The 6,726-nt window shown below is 44.7% G+C and overlaps 1 pseudogene; it reads left to right on the top strand.

Annotated features, from left to right (window-relative positions):
• The window catches only part of LOC117496339, a 23,416-nt pseudogene that overhangs the window by 12,484 nt on the left and 4,206 nt on the right, over positions 1-6,726 (top strand).

The following is a 6,726-nucleotide window of genomic DNA, read 5'->3' as shown; positions in this document are numbered from 1 at the left end:
CAGCGATAGCTTCCACTCAGGTGATGAAGGCTCTTCAGGTGGTGAGAGGAGAGAACGGGGAGGAGGTCAGTGTGATATTTACTATATGTATATGTATGTACCTCTCCGTGTTTACAGCTCAGAGGCAAATCTGCAGGACCAACCTTTAATGGAACTGACAGCTAGCTTCACGTTAGCCACAGATGACAGCTAGCTTCACGTTAGACACAGATGACAGCTAGCTTCACGTTAGCCACAGATGACAGCTAGCTTCACGTTAGCCACAGATGACAGCTAGCTTCACGTTAGCCACAGATGACAGCTAGCTTCACGTTAGCCACAGATGACAGCTAGCTTCACGTTAGCCACAGATGACAGCTAGCTTCACGTTAGCCACAGATGACAGCTAGCTTCACGTTAGCCACAGATGACAGCTAGCTTCACGTTAGCCACAGATGACAGCTAGCTTCACGTTAGCCACAGATGACAGCTAGCTTCACGTTAGCCACAGATGACAGCTAGCTTCACGTTAGCCACATGTTCGGACAGTGATTATTTAGAGACGCTGCTGCAGACTAAAGGCGCGTTCACACCGGAGTACTTTTCCCACAATAGTTCATCAGAACTACGATATATTTGCGTTCACACCAAAAAGCCCCAGGAACTAAAGTAGTTCAAATTAGTTCATCTGACCCGCTTTTCAGTCCCTGCTAGAGAGCAGGGACTGTCGTGGGAGAAAAGAGTTCATACGTCTGATTGGCTGTGTGGAATGCAAACCACGCCCGTTTGACTCTGAATCTTTTTTTGTAAGCGGCCATTGTATTTGCTCGCTTCGGGCAGCGCACCCGAAGAGATTACTTTTGTGAAAGCAGTTATTATAGCAACACTAAATAAATCATCGGAGCGGTGGAGTGATGAGGATGTGTCGGCGCTTCTGGCGATTTACTCGGAGGACGCGAAGCGCCGCATTCAGAAGCTTCTACTGAATGCAGTTTCCGTGGCTCAGCAAAGTTAGCAGACCTGGCAAAGTCATGTCGGGACGACTACGAAGGTAAAAATAAAATACATGCACTGCACTGTTTTAATCTGCACAATACTGGTCTTAGATGTACTTTATTTGCTCAGTAGATCGAGCTAGCCATGCTAGAACTTGCTATCATAGGTCCAAGCTGGCTAACAACATCTAGCTAGCTAGCTATTCTCAGCCATGCCCGCTATGAACACATTTTGACTTGTGAATAAGTGTGCAATGTTCTGTAATTTGCTTCACTAACTCATGGCACTAATCGTGTGTTTCAGGCGAGGTGTTTCTCTCAGGATTAGAAACTAGTTTTCCCCTCCGGGATAAAACGATAATATAACGTTAGCAATTAGCATGCTAGCTGGACATAATGCTACCTCTAACAATACATTGTAATTGCTATAATTTCAAGTAATTTGCAACATTCATTCTACATGTTAATGGTAAAAGCTTAAACAGTTGATTACCTGCATGCCACAAAGACTGATGTTCTAATATTTTTGCACATTTAAGTAGAAATGTAATTGAAATTCTATTTATTTTTCCTTTTTTTATTGATTGTTATAATTGTACTCAGCCATGTTATGTTAGATGTCAATCCACTTACACTGTAACTACTCTGGCCTTGAAAGAAGGTTACGCATCTAACTGATGTCCACTAATCCCTATAAAACTAAGTTCAAGCATACATGAAGCACAAAACAATAAATAAGGGCACTTTGATATTTATTTTTTATTTGATATATTTGATCCTATCTTATCTTTACTTTACACCTGCATTTTGTACACTGTCCCTGCCTGCACCATGTCCAATGTTGGACAATGTTGTCTCTGTTGACAACCTACTTATTTCTCCTCTTAGGAAAGTGGGCACGCGATGACAGCTTCCTTGACACCATCATGGCGATGGACCGCCGTGCCATGGTCAGCAAGGAGAATGAGGACCTGCGTGCCAAGGAGATGCACGACGAACGGCTGCTGCATTCACACAAGGCCCAGGAATCGGACGACCAGCTGCTCATGGTGCCAGATGGAGGTGTCGGCGCGCCAGGTGGAGGTGTCGGCGCGCCAGGTGGAGGTGGCGGCGCGCCAGGTGGAGGTGGCGGCGCGCCAGGTGGAGCAACAAAATACCTTTCAGGCTGGGCTTCTGGCAGTGCTAAGCGAGCTGATTAAATCCAACAGGCCTTCAATACAAAAATAAAGAAAAACTTGTCGTTGTTGATAAACTGTACAATGACTTGTTGGGAGGCGTGTGGTGCAGTGGTCTGGTGCGTTGGTGTTTGGATCAGGGGAGTACAGGTTCAAACCCCACTGCAGTCAGGATGTCGTTGTGTCCCTGGGCAAGACACTTCACCCCAAATTGCCTACACCTGGGACAGTTCATTTGTATTTGTGATTATATATATATGCCACTGTTATTAATACTGACACTTCACTTTGCACTAAGGTGTGTCTGCTGCTGAGCCTACCTATTGTTATTATCAGGTCTGTTCTGCCACCCGCAGTGGGCATCCCCTGCAAAGGGTCGGATGTGTTACACAAACAGTTACCGGTTGTCTTGTCGCAGACAATCTGCTCGACAAAATATGTTTGTCTTTTTTGTTTGCCTGCGATGATGGTACTTCAGGACTGCTTCTTGAAACTCTAATCAAACTCTCGCAGACTTTTCCGGTGATTCTAAAGTAGATGACAATGTGTGTGTGTCGATTAAGAGGAAAAGATGCCTGTTTTTTGTTGTTGTTATTACTGTCAGGAGATGTCCAACCTAACCCTGGTCCGCCCAGTAGTAGCAGTCAGATCACTACTCCTGCTGATTTTAAAGCTAGGTCTGGGTTGGGTCTCATCCACTTGAATGTGCGCAGTCTGTTAGGTAAACTAGATTTTGTCCGCATTTGGGCGAGCTCGACTGACGCTGACGTCATTGTGTTATCAGAAACATGGCTAAATAAATCTATTTTGGCCTCTGACATATCCTTAAATGGTTGCCATTTATGTTAAGAATAAGTTCAGTGTAACCACATTGGTTTCCAAATCTGTCAGTAAGCAATTCGAATTTGAGATTTGTTACTAACTGTAAAGCACTTACTCATCACTGTACCCTGTATGCCAAGGCAGGTCTGCCTTCACTTACTGTACGGAGGCTCAGTCATTGGTACATGTTCATCTATAAAGCCATGCTGGGTAAACTACCGACTTATATCTGCTCCTTGATCTCACGGAGAGTGGCAAGTAGCTATTGCCTGAGATCACAGGATGTGTTTTTATTACATGTGCCAAGTGCTAGGACTGTTTTAGGTACTAAAGCTTTTATGTGCGCTGCTCCTCTAACTTGGAACACCATGCAACACACATTGAAACTCAGCATTTTGATTCCCTTGCATCATTTTAAAGCACGGCTGGATGACATGTTATTGGATACCTGTCACTGTCAATAGGTTGCTAATGTATACCCCTGTGATTATGTTGTGATGTCCTTTTTGTTTTCTGTTGTTTTTATGTGTAACTAATGTACTGCAGGTCTCCCTTGAAAAAGAGATCGTTGATCTCAATGGGATTCACTGGAAATAAAGGCTACAAACAAACATATATATATATTATATATAATATATATATATATATATATATATATATATTGCCACTGTTATTATATTGTTTTGATACTACTGACACTTATTGATCTGCTGCTGATAAATAAAAGAGAACCTACATGCACGGCACTAGCATCATGACTGTCTTAAACCAGCAGCAGTGCAGCGGTACACAGACTAACCTGTGTGTGTGTAACGTAGTTCTTCAGGTGTGTATGCTTAACATGTATGTATTTATCACAGTAAAGATGGTATACAAAAGCTTTTTAAAGACTTTTCAACCCTCATCCCATTGTCGTTAACACACATGTAACAATAATATATACTCATATTAATATACAATATACAGTATGAGTACTTTTTGATACTGACATTTAATCTTTGCACTAAGGTGTGTCTGCACTATTGTAATTGTGTCTGTTGACTGTGGTAAATAAAGAAGAGGAGAACCAAAAGCACTGTACAAAAGATCAGCTTTATTGTCAATTTACAATTTCTGCTGTTCAATGCCTCATGAGGCTGTTCAGATGCCTCATGAGGGCTGTTCAGATGCCTCATGAGGGCTGTTCAGATGCCTCATGAGGGCTGTTCAGATGCCTCATGAGGGCTGTTCAGATGCCTCATAAGGGCTGTGCGCGTGTCTCATAAGGGCTGTTCAGATGCCTCATGAGGGCTGTTCAGATGCCTCATAAGGGCTGTTCAGATGCCTCATAAGGGCTGTTCAGATGCCTCATGAGGGCTGTTCAGATGCCTCATGAGGGCTGTTCAGATGCCTCATGAGGGCTGTTCAGATGCCTCTAAGGGCTTTCAGATGCCTCATAAGGGCTGTTCAGATGCCTCATGAAGGCTGTTCATATGCCTCATGAGGCTGTTCATGCCTCATAAGGCTGTTCAGATGCCTCATGAGGGCTGTTCAGATGCCTCATAAGGGCTGTTTCAGATGCCTCATAAGGGCTGTTCAGATGCCTCATGAGGCTGTCAGATGCCTCATGAGGGCTGTTCAGATGCCTCATGAGGGCTGTTCAGATGCCTCATACGGGCTGTTCAGATGCCTCATGAGGGCTGTTCAGATGCCTCATAAGGGCTGTTCAGATGCCTCATGAGGGCTGTTCAGATGCCTCATGAGGGCTGTTCAGATGCCTCATGAGGGCTGTTCAGATGCCTCATGAGGGCTGTTCAGATGCCTCATGAGGGCTGTTCAGATGCCTCATGAGGGCTGTTCAGATGCCTCATGAGGGCTGTTCAGATGCCTCATAAGGGCTGTTCAGATGCCTCATAAGGGCTGTTCAGATGCCTCATAAGGGCTGTGCGCGTGTCTTGCCCCGCAGCGATTTTTTTAGGTTGCGTCTCCCCAACGTTGCTTCCAGGCGAATACAGAGGAGTTAAAAAGAGCCCTTGGACATTCGGAAATCTTTGATCCACTGCACATTGGTGTACGTTGGCACCACCTTCTCCCACCAAGCCGATGTTCTATTGTTCACCCAGAGAGAGCGCGGGACACGACGCGTTCCGTAGTATTCGCATATCTGGAACACATACAAAGACACAAATTAGCCCTACATAACTCCATAAATCCTACATTAGATAGTATTATTGTGATTTAATGAACGTACCATTGCTGTTCTTTGGGCGTGATAACGGTCATCATCCTCAGCTGTCCTACGGCGAAACATGTCCATAGCGTGTGCTTTCGTCGTCCAATCCTTTTGTTAAGGCTTCTTAACCGCCTTCGCCTCCGACTCAGCATTTCTATTGCATTTGAATGGTCGTATTTGTGGCTGAGTTATTGGCTTAAATAACTCAGTTACGAAGCTGTATAACACGACCACCAAAACGTCAACTCCATACCGTGTCTGAGGTCGGAAGGTAAACAGAAGCATACAGCGGAAGCGGAAGTTTTTTTTCTTCTTCTTCTCTCGGTTTTTTGGCGAATTGCAACTTAAGGTGCATACCGCCACCTACTGTACTCGCCGTGAAGTTGTTTGCGGCCTGCCAGTAAACCCAAAGCAGAAGAAGAAGAAGTGACGTCAGCGGCTCATTTGCCTAATCCACCCCCAGGAACTCATTTTGGTGTGAACACGATCTGCTTTAGTTCATCAGAACTAAAAGAGCTCTCATGAACTAAAGTTCTCATGAACTACTGTGGGAAAAGTACTTGGTGTGAACGCGCCTTAAGAAGGAGAAGAAGGACCTTCAGTTTTCCACTCTGTTTTTTATACACACACATGCATTTGTGTTGTATAGATCCAAATACACAGAGTTATATATGCACATTGCACATTGAGAGGATCCAGAGCGGGGAGGCAGCATTTATAATGCTCTCTGAGAACAGCAGAAACTGAATGAAGAACTCCTTTTGAAGTGATTGTAGTCACTATAGTAACAGTGATGTCTAGGAGTTTTAACGAGAACCCTGAGGGTTTTGTCCCCCCTGATGAGTTAGCAGAAACAGCACCTCGTCCTGATGAACTGAACGTTTCATGTGTGTGTGAGAGCGTTTCATGTGTGTGTGTGATAGCGTTTCATGTGTGTGTGAGAGCGTTTCATGTGTGGTGTGTGATAGCGTTTGCATGTGTGTGTGAGAGTGTTTCATGTGTGTGTGGTGAGAGCGTTTCATGTCGTGTGTGAGAGCGTTTCAGGTGTGTGTGTGATGGGTTTCATGTGGTGGTGTGATAGCTGTTTCCATGTAGTGTTGGTGAGCAGTGTTTCATGGTGGGTGTGAGAGCGTTTCATGTGTGTGTGTGAGAGCGTTTCATGTGATGGGTGAGAGCGTTTCATGTTGTGTGTGTGATAGTGTTTCATGTGTGTGTGAGAAGCGTTTCATGTTGTGTGTGGTGGGGGGAGAGCGTTTCATGTGTGTGGTGAGAGCGTTGGGTGAGAAGCGTTTCATGTTGGTGAAAGCGTTCAATTTGTGTGTAGAGCGTTTCAGGTGTGTGTGTGAGAGCGTTTCATGTGTGTGAGAGCATTTCATGTGTGTGTGGAGATCGTTTCATGTGTGTGTGAGAGCGTTTCATGTGTGTGTGTGAGAGCGTTTCATATGTGTGTGTGAGAGCGTTCATGTGTGTGTGAGAGCGTTTCATGTGTGTGTGTGAGAGCGTTTCATATGTGTGTGAGAGCGTTTCATGTGTGTGTGAGAGC

This window comes from Trematomus bernacchii, unplaced genomic scaffold (genome assembly GCF_902827165.1).
Source record: "Trematomus bernacchii unplaced genomic scaffold, fTreBer1.1, whole genome shotgun sequence".
Classification (NCBI taxonomy): Eukaryota; Metazoa; Chordata; class Actinopteri; order Perciformes; family Nototheniidae; genus Trematomus; species Trematomus bernacchii.
Note: the sequence above shows the minus strand (reverse complement) of the source record. Positions and strands in the feature narration are given on the sequence as shown.